The sequence below is a fragment of the Hyaena hyaena genome, unplaced genomic scaffold, assembly GCF_003009895.1.
Source record: "Hyaena hyaena isolate Hyena2069 unplaced genomic scaffold, ASM300989v1 scaffold_490, whole genome shotgun sequence".
Lineage (NCBI taxonomy): Eukaryota > Metazoa > Chordata > Mammalia > Carnivora > Hyaenidae > Hyaena > Hyaena hyaena.
Genome location: NW_024081123.1, coordinates 1025156 through 1043676, shown reverse-complemented (window position 1 = coordinate 1043676; position 18521 = coordinate 1025156). Strand labels below are relative to the sequence as shown.

Here is an 18521-nt window from a genome sequence, read left to right as displayed (position 1 = left end):
CATTTCCCAAAGGTTGGCTGCAGAACTTTTTTCTGTATTCCAGTATTAACATCCTCCGTCACAGGTGTGAGAAGGAGCACAATTTCATCTGTGTTGTCATGGCCTCCAATTTCTACTGGCAGTCATCTTCTTTGAGAGTGCTAAGTCCTATCCTGAAATCAGATCTACTTCTGTCACACCCAGAATGTTACAAAGAGGGCTAAGACCTCTTCTCAAGCTTCTTCCAATCCGGGCATGCTAAGGTAACTAGTCTGGGGCCAGAGTGTGAGAATCCAGACTATTCCTTTTTTGGCTCTGATGGTATAACATGGAGCACTGGCTTAACAGCCAAGAGTCCTAATATCTAGGAGTGATGCAGTAACTAATCAGACTAAGATACTGTCACCTTGGACAAGTTACTTAAATCCTCTATGTCTCCAGTTATCATATCTAAAATAAGGAGTTTGCACACTGATTTTGGAGGTCCCATTATGCATCAGTGTTTGGGTCTTTATCTGGTCTTTTTTTTAACGTTTATTTATTTTTGAGAGACAGAGAGACAGTGCGAGTGAGGGAGGGACAGAGAAAGAGAGGGAGACACAGAATCTGAAGCAGGCTCCAGGCTCTGAGCTGTCAGCACAGAGCCCAATGTGGGGATTGAACCCATCAATCGTGAGATTATGACCTGAGCCAAAGTCAGATGCTTAACCGACTGAGCCACCCAGGCACCCCTGGGTCTTTATTCGGTGTTATTAATCTTTACAGTAATTCTGAAACTTCTCCCCTCTAGCCTTTGGTCCCTTCTTTTTTTCTTAAAGTTTATTTATTTATTTTAAGGGGGAGGGAGAGAGAGCGAGCATGAGCGGGGGAGGGGGAGAGAGAGAAGGAGAGGGAGAATCCCAAGCAGTCTCTGCCCTGTCAGCACAAAGCCTGACGTGGGGCTCGATCTCATGAATCATGAGATCATGACCTGAGTCGAAATCAAGAGCTGGATGCCTAATCAACTGAGCTACTCAGGCGCCCCTCCTTTCCATCTTTCTTGACTCACTTTCTAAAAAATGTTTTGAGTGTCTGCTCTTTGCCAAGCATTGTATCAACTGCTGGAGATATGATGGTGAACAAATTCTTACATCCCGTACCCAGCAATTACCTGCTTGGACAAAAGGGTCGTTCCTTACTCTCTCTAATCTTGGCCCAAGTGAATTTTGAGAAGGATAGTCTTGTACCTGATCATTATCATTACTACAGAAAGTATTTCCTCATTTTACTGAAACATCTGTTCTGCTCAAAAATAAATAAATAAATAAATAAATAAATAAACAAATAAGTAAATATATGATTCATATTTACATTAGAAAATGGATCACACCAGTTTTCTATTTGGGTGCCTCCCCAATAATATCCCCCTTGTTCCCTTGGAGAAGGCCAATGATATCTATAAGTGCTGCCACTGTGCAACAACTGGTCTCAGTTCTTACATTCATGTTCTGAACAAGTCCTATCTAGTGGAAATCTGTTCAGGCAAGAATCATTTCTGAGCAGCTGATAGACTGACTTAAACCCGAATATCAAAGAGGACACAAAATTTAATGTCCCATAAACTTTATTTTCTGGTTTTCTTTAAAACACACATATACATGGGGCATCTGGGTGGCTCAGTCAGTTAAGTGTCACACTCTTGATTTTGGCTCAGGTCATGATCTCACAGTTCATGAGTTTGAACCCCGCATCTGGCTTTGTGTTGGAAGTTCGGAGCCTGCTAGAGATTCTCTCTCTCTCTTTCTCTCTCTCTCTCTGCCCCTCCCTGCTCACTTGTTCTATCAAAATAAATAAACTTACAAAAATAATGAAACACACATAGAAAACAAAGTAAGCAAGAGATGCTGCTTATTCCTTTAACAGCACTCAGAAATACTTTTGGAGTGCTTGCCATATACCTGACAGTCACTGTTAAACTTTATTTTTAGAAAAATTCCCACTTGTTAATTGACATTTAAGAGGTATATTTTCGAAGGGTGCTTGGCTGACTCAGTCACAGAAGCATGAGACTCTTGATCTCTGAGTTGTGAGTTAGAGCCCCATGTTGGGTGTAGAGATTACTAAAAAAATAAGTAAAGTTAAAAAAATAAATAAACTTTAAAAACAAGTAAATAAAAAGTAAAACATAAGGTGTACTCTCCAAATGATGGAAGATAATCATTGTATTGTACTTTGTATTGATCAAATCATATTTGGAACACTCTTGAATTCTAATTACTGCATTTTTAAATATAATTTATTGTTAAGTTAGTTAACATACAGTGTACACAATGTGCTCTTGGTTTTGGGGGTAGATTCCCATGATTTATTGCTTACATACAACACCCAGTGCTCATCCCAACAAGTGCCCTCCTCAGTGCCCCTCACCCATTTCCCCCTCTTCCCTGCCCTGCCCATCAATCCTCAGTTTGTTCTCTGTATTTAAGACTCTCATATGGTTTGCCTCCCTCTCTGTTGGAAACTATTTTTCCCCTTCCCTTCCCCCATGGTCTTCTGTTAAGTTTCTCAAGTCTCACGTATGAGTGAAAACATATGATAGCTGTCTTTTTCTGACTGACTTATTTCACTTAGCATAATACCCTCCAGTTCCATCCACGTTGTTGCAAATGGCAGGATTTTATTCTTTCTCATTGCCAGGTCATATTCCATTGTATATATAAACAACATCTTCTTGATTCATTCATCAGTTGATGGACATTTAGGCTCTTTCTATAATTTGGCTATTGTTGACAGTGCTGCTGTAAACATTGGGGTTACATGCATCCCTATGAATCATCAATCTTGTATCCTTTGCATAAATTCCTACTAGTGCTTTTGCTGGGTTGTAGGGTAGTTCTATTTTTAATTTTTTGAGGAACCCCCACACTGTTTTCCAGAGTGGCTGTACCTGTTTGCCTTCCCATCAACAGTACAGAGGGTTCCCTTTTCTCCACATCTTCACTAGCATCTGTTGTTTCCTGAGTTGTTGATTTTAGCCACTCTGACCTGTGTGAGGTGGTGTCTCAATGTGCTTTTGATTTGTATTTCTCTGATGATGAGTGACATTGAGCATCTTTTCATGTGTCTGTTGGCCATCTGGATGTCTTCTTTGGAAAAGTGTCTATTCATGTCTTCTGCCCATTTCTTCACTGGATTATTTGTTTTTTTGGGTATTGAATTTGGTAAGTTCTTTATAGATTTTAGAGCAACACAGACAAATGAAAGTATTCTCAGAGAAGTGAAGGGAAAATAGAAAAGGAACTTAAAACCATGCCTAAATGAAACTGTTAAAGAGGTATATATTTTAGTCTAGAGAAGAGCAGATTATAAAGGCACACAGTACTTAGCTGGCTCTCTTCATATATTTAAAAGGAGATAGCATTTTTGTTATATATTGCTCTAAAGAGCAAAATCCAGACAAAGGGTAGAAGTCATGAAGAGGCATGTTTCAGTTCAAGCCAAGATGTGGATTACACCTTTGCTTTGGTACTCAGTCATCAGAGGCACCCAAGTAGAGGCTAGACTATCACCTAGCTGGAATATTGTAGCTTTTAATTCTATTTTGAATATTAGCTTTTATGTCCCTTCTTGCCCTTTGAGCAGTTGGTGTGAAACCCATAATCTGATGAAGGAATTAGGCCACACTGCACAATTCTACAATATATTTGAAAAACTTTAGCTGGTACAAGTTGATACAGAAGCTAGGTGCTTTTTTTGGAACTGTGTTACTCACAGCTCTAAACTGCTACAATGTAGTGCGTGATCTCATTCATATTTTTGACACATATTTTCCAAGCATAAGTAGTATAAAATATCTCATACAATGACTTCAAGAACACAATTTCAAGATATGTATAACTTGCAGAGCCAGAAATGTATTCTTTTGGCTTTTTAAAAATCGAAACTTTAATTTTCTTAAAATAGAATGAGTTGAACTTGCCCTGCAATTTTCTGGAAGAAAACCTGTTATCAATTTTCAGAGAATCATCCTGGGAAGTGCTCTTTGACTTTCAGAAGTAGGATGAAAATCACATCCCATGGGTATCACATCCTGTGTGTGGGTAGTGTAGCTTCATAAAGTGTCACTCATAGTGGTGTGGACTGAGGGTTGGGAAATGGGGGACAGGACAAAGGCAATGAATGCATGTGGCTTGAGGTGGGAAAGGGGGTGGTCATGATACAAGAAGGAGGCTCTGCAGGAAGAAACGGGAAGGCCTGGAAGGGCCATAGCAATCAGGGGTTTCAACATTTAGCAGAGCAGATGAGATCAAGCACAGATCCATGCAAGGAGACTGGAAAGAGTAAGAGTCCCCTTTCATTTCCAGAAGGTCACATAGATGGCTGAAAGGAGAACTGTATACTCTCAGATTTCAATCCATTGGTGTTGAAGAATAGAGAAGCCTACAGATTCTGATGGTAAAAATACTACTTTATATTTGCATACTATCTTTGAAATACTATTTTGAATAGTGTAGGATTTTGAAGAATATTTGAAATACTCTTTTCCAAAATTCTTTGTCATTTAATGGGACCAGATACAACACTGTAGAAACTTTAAAATATGCTTGAAATTTTTGGAATCCCAAACCTGCTTAATCACTGCAAAATTCGGGCTACCAAATGTCTTTGTAAGACCAGTGAATTTAGTAGGTATCAACAATAACTTCTGCATTTTACTTTTGGAGTAACTAATACAAAGATCATGTCTTCAACTTAACATTCTGGCCCATTTTGCATTTTGGAAGGTTAGAGTTATTTTTGTGATGCAAAATACTGTCCAGAGGGAAACTGGGCCAGGACATTGACTCCATTGCTTAAAAGCATGAATAGCAGATCCAAGATGTATTTTATAAATTTATTCTGGTTTATTCTAATAAATCTTATATTCATATGGTTTTAAGGCTTGTGCCAGTGATTTCTCAAACTAAAGCAGAAATGTTGAGTATTATTTTCAAATCAATATTTTTCATATTTTGTGGTCTTTCTTAGAAAACAGCAACTCTATTATTTCTCAAGTACGATATTAAGAATTCTATTCAGATCCATTTGTCAAGTATTTTTTGAGGAGAAATTCGAAATACAAGTTATTACATTATAAAGAGTCAGGGCAATAGAAGGAGTATAGCATATAATAGATAAGAGTTTGGAGTCAGAATTTGTCAGAGCTTAGATTCTAACCCTACCACTTACTACATGGGACTTCTTGGGTGAGTCAATTTCTCTGTAACTTGGTTTCCTCAATTGTTAAGTGAAGATAATAAAAGGATCCACTTCTTAGAATTGTTGAAAGTTTTCAATGGACTAATACATGTAGAAACACTCTGAACAGTGTCTAGCCTTTGGCAAATGCTCTATAAATGGTAGCTACCATTAGTCAGAGATTTCTACTTGAAGTTCTAAGAATTCAAGCAAAAGTTTCCTTAATCTTACCATGTATTTAGAAGTATTAGGAAAGAATTTTAGATCTTAAACCTTTGGGAGTACCCAGCTGGCTCAGTTGGAAGAGCATGTGACTCTTGATCTCAGGGTTGTAAGTTTGAGCCCTACATTGGGTATAGAGATTATTTAAAAAATAAAATCTTAAAAAAAAACTTAGACTTTTGAGGAAATTATACATCTTACTGTTTCAGAATTCCAGATCAGTGAACAAATGTAAATATACTATTGTTTAGATATTTAAAATGAAAGAATTTCATTTTAAAAAATGAGAGAATTTAGGTATATGTAGATTAAGGGACTTGCCCAAGGGGTGAAAGACAAAGAGTATAGTAGGAATTCAGTCTCCTTATAATCTTTAGACCATTGCAAGCAAAAGTAAATAAATATCCAGAGCAATTTTGGATCACAGATCCAAACACTGTATCCTTCAGTGTTTTATGTACACAGTTTTAAATACAAGATGACTTATTGCAAGGTGAGTTTAAATGAGTGAGTTGAGTCATCTTACCTTCTGGAAAGTGTACTCATCTGTTTTTCCATGTTAGCAACCTTAAGACAATTATCTATACATAGGCAAGGTAAAAAGATTAACTGGGAAAGCAAACCATATAATTCAAACCAAATGACCCCTTTGGTCTAAACTATCCAAATAACTATGACTATAAACAACGTGGTTGTTTTTTGTTTTATTTTATTTACTTCATTTTGGAAACTGTAGGATCAGCAAAAAAGTGGATGAAAAAAGAACTGAATTCTCCAAACAATTGTCTCAATTTTCTACTCAGGGACAATCACTGTTGACCCTTAAATTAGATAACATGATGTGCTATGAAAGTGTTTTGCCCTAAAATAAGAGCCCTAGATCCTGTCATTTCACTATTATGCATAATTTCTACTTAAATTTTATGTTTGAAAAGCATTGCTATTATTAAGATGTTTACTCTATGCAGCTCTCAGCCAAAACCTGATAATGCAGTGTTGCTACAGCCCATCAGCAGAAAGCAAGGTTAGCACATTGATTTCTAAATATTTGTTTGGGAGAAGAAAAGGTCTTAGACATGAAGGCCCAATTTTCCAATATGTATGACTTGTATTTCGTCTAAAATATAACCTCTGGGATCACCTATGAGTATGAAATTGAGTTATTACACATAGAAATGGAAAAGCAGGGCACCTGGGTGGTTCAGTTGGTTAAGTGTTTGGCTCTTGATCTTGGCTCAAGTCACAATCTCACATGGGATCCAGCCCCATGTCAGTCTCTGCAATGAAAGTGCAGAGCCTGCTTGGGCTTCTCTCTCTCCTCTCTCTGCCCTTCCCCCACTCGCACACATGTACCCTCTCTCCAAATAAATAAATTTTTAAAAATAGTTTAAAAAAGAAATGAAAAAGCTAGAGCAAAATCAATTATCTAAAAATATTAGAAACCTCTTAAAAGTATTTGTCACCATAGTTGATATGAACTAAACTATTAACTACCTTCACTGATCATGACCTGAGCCGAAGTCATATGCTAACCGACTGAGCCATCCAGGCGTCTCTAGATATTTTTAATGAGTCAACATTTTTGAGTCAAAATTCATAAGCAAACACGAATTTGAAAAGAAATCTGGCTCTTGATTTTGGCTCCAGTCATAATCTCCCAGTTCATGAGATCAAGCCCCACATTGGGATGCTGTCAGCACAGAGCCTGTTTGGAATTCTCTCTCTCTATCTTTCCCTGCCTCTCCCTTGCTCACATTCAAGCTTTCTCTCTCTCTAAAAAATAAAGAAACTTAAAACAAAATAAATTAAAAGGTTTTTATTCTTAGACATTTAAGTGTATGAGCATCTGGCATAGATTTTTGATGTCTGTTTTTGAAATTTGTTTTCTAATCCACTGATCAATTTGCTGTATTTGAATCAATACTAAGCTGTTTTTATACCTATACTAAAACATAATTTTTGAGGGTGTTATGCTGACAGAAATAAGCCAGGCAGAGCAGGACAGATACCATATGTTTGCATGTATAGGCGGATTAGGAGGAAGTTAACAGAGGACAAAGTGGGAGAAGAAGGGGAGAAATAGTTGGGGAGAGGGAGGGAGGCAAACCATGAGAGACCTGAATGCTGAGAACAAACTGAGGGCTGATGGGGGTGGGGGAGAGGGGAAGGGGGTGATGGGCATGGAGGAGGGCACTTGTTGGGACGAGCACTGGGTGTTGTATGGAAACCAACTTGACAATAAACTATAAAAAAACCACAGAATTTTTGATATCTGATAGTGTAAATTCTCAATTTTGTCCTCTTTCTTCAATATTGAATTTGTTATTCTTAGTTCTTTAGATTTTGATATAAATTTTAGAATCGGTTTTACTAAATTTTCTTTTTCTGAAAAAATTTTTAATGTTTTGTTTATTTATTTATTTCTGAGAGAGAGAGAGAGACAAAGAGAGAGAGAAAGAAACAGCATGAACAGGGGAGGGTCAGAGAGAGAGGGAGACACAGGATCTCAAACAGGCTCCAGGCTCTGAGCTAGCTGTCAGCACAGAGCCTGACGTGGGGCTCGAACCCATAACCGTGGGATCATGACCTGAGCCAAAGTCGGTGCTTAACAGACTGAGCCACCCATGCGCCTTGGTTTTACTAAATTTTCTATTCCCTCCCCGTCAAATATTCTTTGTTATGGAAAGAACTGTCGTCTTTAAAATATGGAGTTCTCAAATCCATGAAGGTAGCACAACCTTGATTTATTTGGGCATTCTTTAATTTTTCTCTATGATATTTTGTTGTTTCTGAATATAGTTTACGGATATTTTTCATTAATTTTTTTCCGTAGGTATTTGATATATTTTGATGCAATTTTAACTTACATTGTTTTAAAGATTTTTTATGTAGTTTTTTCTAGTTTATAGAAATACAACTGATTTTTATGTATACTGACCTTATATCCAGTGACCTTGCTAAAATTATTTATTAATTCTACTAGTTGATACAAAGTTCTTTCTGATTTTCATGTACAAATTGCATCATCTGTAAATAATGACTGATTTATCTTTTTCCATTCTTTGTATATTTACTTGTTTTTCTTGTTTAATTCTATAGTTTACATCAAGTAAACTGTTGAATAAAAGTGGTGATAGTGAGTTTCCTTTTCTTTTTCCCAGGAAGGCTTTAGAGATTTCATCATCAAAGGTATTTACTGTACGAGTTTTGTAGATACCTCTTTTCAGATAGACTGTATTATTTTCTTTATTTGCTGAGAATTTTTAGCATCAGTAAGTATTTTCATATGAAGGGATATTAAATTTTACCAAATGCTTTTTGGCATCAATTGAAATTATTAAAGGATTTCTCTTTTGTTTTGTTATTGTGGTAGGTTACAAAGATTGGGTTTTCAAATGTTAAATGAATTTTATGTTCCCTGGAAGAAACTCATCTTGGTCATTATGTAACATGTATATCTGTATGAATTCAATTTGTTAATATTTTATTTATAATATTTGCACCTATGTTTATGAGTAAATCTATAATTTCCTTGTTTTTATAATTTACTGTTAGGTTTTGATACCAATGTTATGGTCATTACGTAAAATGAGTTGGAAAGTATTCTCTCACTTATCTGGAAGAATTTAGGATACTTTTTTTTTTTTTTTACATGTTTGATAGAATTTGCTAATGATGCCCCTTGGGACTGGAGTTTGCTCTGTGAGAATTTTTTTTTTTAGTTATAGATGGAATTTCTTTAATAGTATAGTATTATTCACATATTCTGGGTATTTTTTTGGTTCCCTTTTTGTAAGGGATTTGTTAGCTTCATCTAAATATTCAAACATATTGACATAAAATAGTTCATTCTCTTATTATCCTTTTAATGTCTTTAAGCATCTTTTTATCTTCTTTTTCATGCCTGTCTTTGGAACTTCTACCTTTTTTTGTATTACATTTTGCAAAAGGGTTTAATATAAACTTCAAAGAAAAAGTATTTTGCCTTGTTGAATTATCTTTATTTGTTTTCTATTTCTTTGATTTCTGATCTTATCTGTATTATTTCCTTCTTTTTTCCTTTAGATTTGTTAATTTTCTTTTAGCTTCTTTAGTTGGATGCATAAACAGTTAACTGACAGCATTTCTTTTTATTCATAAACATTTAAGTCTTAGATTTCCTCTAAGCACGACTTTAACTGAGTTCCATGACTTTAAATGATATGTTTTCATTAGCACTTAGTTCAGAATTTTTCTAGTTTCATTCTGATTTCTTATTTGTCCAAGAGTTGTTTAGAAGTATGAAATTTCCATGCATTTGTGGATTCACTAGTTACCTCTCTGTTATTCATTTCTAGCTTAGTTTCTTTGCAGTTAGAGAACATACTCTCTATGATTATAATCTTTAATATTTGATTAGTCTTGATTTATGATTTATTTGAATAATTGTTACATGTGTATTTGAAAATTATGTGTATTCTACAGTTGTTGGATTGTATTTTATATAATGATTAGGTCAATTTTGTTAAATGTGTCATTCAAATATTAAATAGCCTTACTGACTCTTTTCTACTTGTTTATCAACTATTAAAAAGATTTGTCTGTTTTTGCCCCTAATACTTCAAATATTAGCTTTGTATATTTTGAAGTTATATTATTAGGCAAACAACTTCATTTTTATTTTATATTTAAATTAAATTTTAAGAACATTTAACATGAGATCTATCCTCTTAAATTTTTAAATGTAAAACATATAATTGACGACCATATGTGCAGCAGATCTCTAGAGCATATTCATCTTGCTTGACTGACTTTATGCTCATTCAGTAACTTTCCACTTCCTCCTTCCTTCAGCCCCTGTCAACCACCACTTCACGCTTTGCTTCTGTGAATTTTTAGATTCTTCTTGTAAGAGAGATCATGCAGTTTTTGTCATTCTGTGGTGAGCTTATATATATATATATATATCACTGTATGTATGTATATGCCACATTTTCTTTTTTCATTCATCAGTGAATGGACAAATAGTTTGTTTCCACATTTGGCTATTATGAATAGTGCTGTGTGGAACTTTAGTATGCTAACATGTCTTCAAGACCCCAATTTTATTTTTTTTTTTGTATAATTTTTCAGAAGAGGGATTGTTGGATCATGTTATAATTGTTTTTAAAATTTTGAGGAACTTCTATACTGTCTTCCATAGTAGCAGCACCATTTTGCATTCCCACCAACAATGTACAGAGCTCCAACTTCTTCATATCCTTGTCAACACTTGTCTTTTGTTTTTCTGATAATAGTCATCCTGACAGGGGTGAGGTGTTATCTCATTTTGGTTTGAATTTGCATTTCTCTAATGATTTGTAACATTCAGCATTTTTTTCATATGCCTGTTGATCATTTATATATTTTTTGAGAAATGTCTATTCATGTCCTTGGCCCATTTTATCGGTTATTAGTTTCTTTGCTATTGAGTTGTAGTATATACTACATATATGGTTTGAAAATATGTTCTCCCATCTTGTGTGCTGCATTTTCACTCTATTGATTCCTTTGCTATAGAATTTTGCAGCTGAAATTACTTGAAAATAATCTCAAAATGAATCTCTTCTTTCTACCTGAATCTCTAAGTGATTATGCCTTTGAAATAATCTCTCTTCCTCTGTATTTTACATTTCTTTCTAATTACCCTCTCTTCCCTATTCTGCTTCACATCTCTGGGGAAAGATTACACAGGAGATATTAGTGAACTAGACTTGTGTCTAGATGGTCAAGTATAGTTCAGAACCATGGAGAGCAGCCTATATGGTTTCAAGTTTTAACAGTTAAGATATTATTATAGGATTGTTGGCCTTGTTCTATACCAATTCGGGCAGTACTATGAACATCTCCGTAGCTCTTGATACATGTCACTAAATTGGTTTCCATAAGTGGGACGTTAATTTATAGAGCTGCCAAGTAAAACTTCTATGATTTCTCTCTTTATATCCTTCTTTCATTTATCTTATACGGGTGATGAAATGAGTGCCTATTATATACTTGCTCTGAAAAATCTCAAAATTTAGATGGCGGAACAAATAAGAAAACAAATTATTATATTACAATGAGATATATTCTATATTAAGGTATGCTGTGAGACAGGTAGTAGTATACGATACTGCTAAACTTGGAAGAGAATTCTCTCACGAGAAGGTGAAATTTGAGCAGAATGCATTTGAGGACCAAGAGACTGGGGAGAGGACAAAGGCCAGGTCATAATATATCCTAATATGTCATGTTAGGGATTTGGGCTATGGAAAATCACTGAAAAAATTTTTGGAAGTGAATAACATGTTTAGATATGCATTTTAGAGTTCACTCTGAAGAATGGCATTGAAGGCTGAAAGAGCAATTAATGGGCTATTGAAAAATTGAGGTGATACTGAAACAGTAAAGTCAGGCAATAACTGAGGATGAAAAGACGTGGGACTGATTTCACAGATGCCTAAGAACAAAAAGATAGGAGGAAAGATTTATCATAAATATAACAAAAAGCAAATACGTTTCTCATAGAAAGGAAACTGTATATGAAAAACATTTTATTTTTGTTACATTTATGATAATCTTTCTTCATGTTTTGTTATTTTCTGAATATCGTTTTTTGTAAATAATAGTTTTAAATTTTGAAATAGTAAAATTTACTTATTTCTTTTTTTATAATTCCTCACATTCTTTTTTTTTAAAAGTTTATTTATTTATCTGGAGAGAGACAGCATAGAGCCCAATGCAGGGCTAAAGCTCACGAACTAGAAGATCATGACCTGCGCCAAAATCAAGAGTCGGATGCTTAGTTGACTGAGCCACTCAGTTGCCCCTGATTCCTCATATTATTAAATTTAGAATTGAATTTACAGATTAATTTGGGAAGAACTGCTATTCTTACAGTGTTGAGTCCATAAACAAAGTGTATCTATTTACTTAAGTATTCTTTTAATTTTTTTAGTTTTTCAAAAAAGTTATTTTTCAATAAAGTTTTATAATTTTCTTCACAAAATACTTTTGTGTTTTAAAACTTACATGTATACCATACATATAAATATATATTGTATATATATCCCAATCAGGTCAGATATTTAATTGCTATTGAAGAATGTATCTTTTAAAATGTCTATTTTCTAGGTTGACACCTTGATTTTGGACTTGTAGATTCCAAAGCTGTCAGTAAATAATTTTCTCTTATTTTAAGCCACTCTGTGGCAATTTTTGTTACAGCAGTCCTAAGAATAAACCAATAACAGGAGTGCCTGGGTGGCTCAGTAGGTTAAGTGCTTGACTCTTGACTTTGGCTTACGTCAGGATCTCATGGTTGTGAGACTGAGCCCCACGTTGGGCTCTGCACTGATAGTGTTGAGCCTGCTTGGGATACTCTCTCTGCTTCTCACTCTTGAGTGCTCTCGCTCTCAAAATAAGTAAACATTAAAAAAACTTAAAAAAGAATAAACAGATATTAATAAGATAACAGATATAAGAGTACAAGGCAAAGTATAGAAGGCTTGAAGATCACGAACAATCAATTTTACCTAATTAACATTTAGAGAACATCCTTCCAATAAGAGCAGAATACCTCATTTTTTTTTCAAGCATGCACAGAACATTTATCAAGATAGATCATAATCTGAGCCTTAAACCAACTCTCAATAATTTAAAATTATGAATTAATAATGGAAACATGTCTAAAAAGTCCCAATATTTGAAACATAACTGAAATTTTCATTGATTGAGATAGCCTTCTAATTCAGGAGTAGAGATTTGAATGTGACATTTTTTTTTAAACTGTATTTTCTAATTAGGTTATTCTTGTTCATTGCTATCGATTTTATGAATTTAGGATGCTTTGTTGAATACCTTTTATTAATTCTCATGATTTTTTTTCAGTAAATTTGTCTGGGTTTTCCAAGTGTATAAGAGCCTGCTTTTTTTTTTTTCAATATTCATACCAGTTATTTCTATTTCATTTGTCCAAAACTGCAGAACAATATTAAATATTAATAATAATTTACAGTGCTTTGTTTATGATTTTTACCAGAATGCTGATGTCATCAACTTCTCAAAGAGATTTGTGATCCTAAAAATTAAGAACCATTGTTTAGAATCATAAGTTCTTTTTTTTTTTTTTTAAAGTTTTTTAATGTTTATTATTTTTGAGAAAGAGAGAGGCAGGGCATGAGTGGGAGGGAGGGGCAGAGATAGAGGAAGACACAGAATCCAAAGCAGGTTCCAGGCTCTGAGCTGTCAGCACAGAGCCTGACACAGGGCTGGAACCCACAAACTGTGAGATCATGACCTGAGCTGAAGTCGGATGCTTAACCAACTGAGCCACCCAGGAGCCCCTAGAATCCTAAATTCTTAGCATTCATACAATCCTTAAGCTACAGATGATGATTCTTGAGATTACAAAGGTTAAGTGACTAGTGTTCCAAGGTCTTAGAGCTAGGCAGTGGAAGAACCATGACTAGAATTTCTTTCCATTTATGGTTTTGGTGTTACCAAACTTTACAACCCAAATTGTAATGTGTTTCCTCATCTCTGATCTTTTTTAATAGCAAATTATTGCAATTGCACTTTTTAAGTAACAAGCTTATTGAGATATAATTCACATACCAAACAATTTCACCCACTTAAATGATACAATTCAGTGGCTTTTTAACACATTGGCAGAGTTAGGCATCATCATCACAATTATTTTAGAATATTTTTATCACCCCAAAAGAAGCCTGGCAGCCCTTAGGGATAAGCTTCCAACTCTGCCACTCCTCTGCCCAGCCCTAACCTATTTTCTATCTCTATGAATGTATGTATCCTGGATAATTCATACAAATGGAATCATATGTGGTCCTTTATGACTGGCTTCTTTCATTCAGCATGTTTTCAAGGTTCATCTGTGTTGTAACATGTGTCAGTAATATTAAGAGTAATGTTCTGTTGCATGGTATATATTTACTTATTTGTTCATCAATTGATGAACATTTGGATTGTTTCCACTTTTTGGCTACTATGAATAATATCATTAGGAAGGCTCACATAACAAGTTTTTGTGTGGACATATATTTTCATCTCTCCTAAAAGTGCTGAATCATATGGTAACTCTATGTCTTTTTTTTTTTTTTTTTTTTTTTTTTTTTTTTAAAAGATGTTTATTTATTTTTGAGACAGAGAAAACACAAGCTGGAGAGGGGCAGAGGACCTGAAGCAGGCTTGGTGCGAACAGCCAAGAGTGTGGGGCTTGGACTTGGGAACCACAAGATCATGGCCTGAGCCAAAGTCTGACGCCTAACTGACTGAGCCACCCAAGCGCCCTGGCAACTCCATGTTTAATAGTTGAGAAATTCTGTGTTTAACGAGGTGTTTTCCAAACTGCTGCATCCCTTTAACCTTCCCACCATTAAGCAGTACAGGAAGGCTCAAATTACTCCACATCCTTGTCTCACTTATTATTCTTTATTCTTTTGATTATAGCCATCCTAGTGGGTGTGATGTGGTATTTTATTATGGTTTTAATTTTCACTTCCCTGATGGTTAATGATATTGAACATCTTCTCATGTGCTTATTGCCTATTTATTATTTTTCTTTGGAGAACCATCTATTTGTATCCTTTGCCCATTTTTTTTAACTTTGAGAATATTTAAATGCTTATTGACAGTTCAGGTTTCCTTTTTTGGTGAAATGACTTTCTGTCACTAGTCTCTTTTTCCATTGTATTGTATTGTTTCCCCTTTTCCTTATTAATCGTAATTCTTTAGGTAGGTATATATCTTTTCATATCTGTAGCTTCTATTTCTGCTATCTTTGTGGTCTTTTGATGAAAAGAGGATCTCAAATTTAATTATCAATATTTTCTGTCAGGATATATACTTTTGGAATCCTGTTTAAGAGATCTATCCCTCCTCTGTCCGAAAGGGAGGCAACATAGTGCTTTAGGATACAGCATTTTAAAATGGATTCAAGAGGCAGATTACCTAACTTCAGATCACAGCTCTTCTACTTAATGGCTTTGAAACAATTTAATTAACCTCTTTTGACTCAGTTTCTTCATTTATAAAATGAGATATTAATAGTACCTATTTCATTGGGTTGTTATGAGGAATAAATGAATTGGCATATTTGCATCTTTATTCTACCTAAATTGTTTTTAAAAAAAATTTTAGGGGCACCTGGATGGTTCAGTCAGTTAGGCATCTGACTTCGGCTCAGGTCATGATCTCACGGTTCGTGGGTTTGAGCCCCGCGTCAGGCTCTGTGTTGACAGCTCAGAGCCTGGAGCCCGTTTCAGATTGTGTCTCCCTCTCTCTCTAACCCTCCCCTGCTCACGTTCGTTCTCTCTCTTTCTCTCTCTCTCTCCCCCTCTCCTTTCCTCTCTCTCTCTCAGAAATAAATAAAACATTAAGATTTTTTTTAACATTTACTCATTTTTGAGAGACAGAGACACAGTGTGAGTGGGGGAAAGGCAGAGAGAGAGGGAGACATACAGATCTGAAGTAGGCTCCAGGCTCTGAGCTGTCAACACAGAGCCTGACGCAGGGCTCGAACACACGGACCACGAGATCATGACCTGAGCTAAAGTGGGATGCTTAACCGACTGACCCATCCAGGTGCCCCTACCTAAACTGTTATTTTTAATTAATTGGATTTTTGTTCCAAAGAGATAACCAATTATTAAAGCACCATTTATTGAATAATCCATCCTTTCTGTATTGCTTTATGTTTCAAGTTAGTCTATCCTGCAGCTCTCTATTCTATTCCATTGGCCTAACTGTCTATAGCTGTCTTTTAATAACCTTATTATGACCTTGGTATGTCTGGCTTTCTGGTAGAGTAAATCCTTTGGAATTTGTCTTCAAAATTATCTATTCTTAGACTTCTGATCTTAAATGTCGATTTTCAGATTAGTTTGTCAATTTCATAAAATCTCTTTGGGTATTTTTATTGAAATTGCATTGAATCTGTAGATTAATTTTGGTAGAGTCAACATCTTTGTGGTGCCTCTGCCACTAGCAAGGAGGGCAGAAATTAAAGGTCTCCAAAAGCATATCTTCTCATGTAATTCACTTTCAGATAGGATTCTTGCAAGTATACGCCTAGCTGACCAAACCCAAGTCAAATGATGATGCCTTAACTCTAAGAGCTGAAAATATGAGTTCTGCCTTCCACTTGTAAGATGGCAACTGAAAAGATGGACAGCCACATGAATATGATGAAGGCACACTGTATGTTTAGTCTACTACATCATTTCCAAATAGGTACGGCTTTTTTCTCCTTTTTGAAAGCCTATAAATTTTGCTTATTTTTCTTCTCTAGCTGCTTTTGTAGGAAGCTAGAAAAATACTGAATAGAAACAGTGATAATGAACATCCTTGTTTTATTCTGATTTTAAAGTAAATGCTTATGTTTCATCATTGGGCAAAATATTATGGATTTTTGCTACTTTTTTTCCAGTTGGAGAAGTATTTATAACTTAAAAGCAGGCATTTAAATTATTATTATCTTTTTTAATGTTTGTGTTTGAGAGAGACAGAGTGCATGTGAGTAGGGGAGGGGCAGAGAGAGAGAGAGGGAGACACAGAATCTGAAGTAGGCTCCAGGCTCTGAGCTGTCAGCACAGAGCTGGACATGGGGCTTGACCCCTCAGACTGTGAGATCATGACCTGAGCCAAAGTTGGACACTTTGGCTGAACCAACCAGGTACCCCTTATTATTTATTTATTTATTTATTATTATTTTTTTTTAATTTTAGTGAGAGAGAGTACACAAGCAGGGGTGAGAGGTAGAGGGAGAGAGAGAGAGAGAGAATCCAATCTACTGAGTGCGGAGCCTGATGCAGGGCTCTATCCCACGATTCTGGGATCGTGACCTGATGGTCAACCCACTGAGCCACCTAGGTGCTCTAAACAAGCATTAAAAAAAAAAAAAAAAAATCAATCATTGATTAAAATCTCTTATTTTAGAAGCATAAAGGAAAAAAATATTCACAAAAGATTTTTACCTGCAGATTTAATTGGAGAAGATTTATATGGAGCGTAAATACCTGTAATAAGTATAAAATAGAATTATGAGCTTTGGAGTATAAAATTGTGGTTATGATTCATCCTTAAAATAATTAGGAAATGGATGTCATGTGTTTTAGAATGTTAATAAATAATCTTAAAAGATCTAGTGCAGTAAATAAAATAGAAAATATGGGCCAATATGTGGGTTAGATATTTAAATCTTTTTCCTCCCTAGAGTTTTAAAGCAACATAATGTAATATCTTTGAGGTTAAGAAACTTTCCGTAAAAAGAAAAAAAAGAAACTTTTTGTGTATGAATTCTCTGGGCATCCCTTGACCTCCAATGCTCTGATGTTGAGAACTATGTACCAGGAATTAGCACTGCTTTTACTGGGTTTTAAAAGCCAATACTCAATAGCACCATCTACTGTTGACACAATGGAATTTAATAATAGTGGAAAGAATAATAGATTCTCAGATCTTCACATTGAGAATACAAGGAATCTTCTAGTCTCGACTTTCTAAGCTTACAGTTAAGAATGTGAGGTTCAGGAAAGATAAGTGACTTGTTAATAGCCACAGATTTCTTGCTAAAACTATGTATATTGTCGCAAATGAAAATTTTTGTAGGTGCTTTCAAAGCCAAGGAAACATGTGGAAAAGCAATTTATCCTAGTGATCAAGTCTCTAGGTGAAACTGTGCTGGTCCCGTTCTTTACTCCATTGCTGATTATTTGGACAAATTGATTAACTGTTCTGTGCCTCAGTTTCTACATCTAAAAATTGGCGATGCAAGTACTTCTAAGGGTTTGTGTGATAAGTAGAAGTAGTAGAGAACATAAAGCATCATGCCTGGTAGATAGTGACCAGTAATGGTGATACTATTTCTATTCACAAGTGGTAGAACTGGTTTTTAACCCAGGCATCTCTGACTTTGCTGTCTGTGTTCTTTAAATTTGACTTTACCAGCCATCAGAAAAGATCAGAAATACCATACATACAAAATAAAACAATCAATGAATGTTTGATAACACAGTATACCAAAATATAAGCCCATTGGCTTAGGAGAAGTTCTATGTCATTCTTTGATTTGGGGGAGAGAG

The 18521-nt window shown here is 35.1% G+C and overlaps 1 long non-coding RNA gene across 1 annotated transcript in view; it reads right to left on the bottom strand.

Moving 5' to 3' along the window:
* LOC120246823 overlaps positions 1-18521 on the bottom strand; it is a 47044-nt gene that overhangs the window by 25747 nt on the left and 2776 nt on the right. Inside the window, exon 3 of the long non-coding RNA XR_005532160.1 lies at positions 13457-13498. This is a non-coding gene — a long non-coding RNA (uncharacterized LOC120246823). The remainder of the gene's footprint in view (positions 1-13456; positions 13499-18521) is intronic.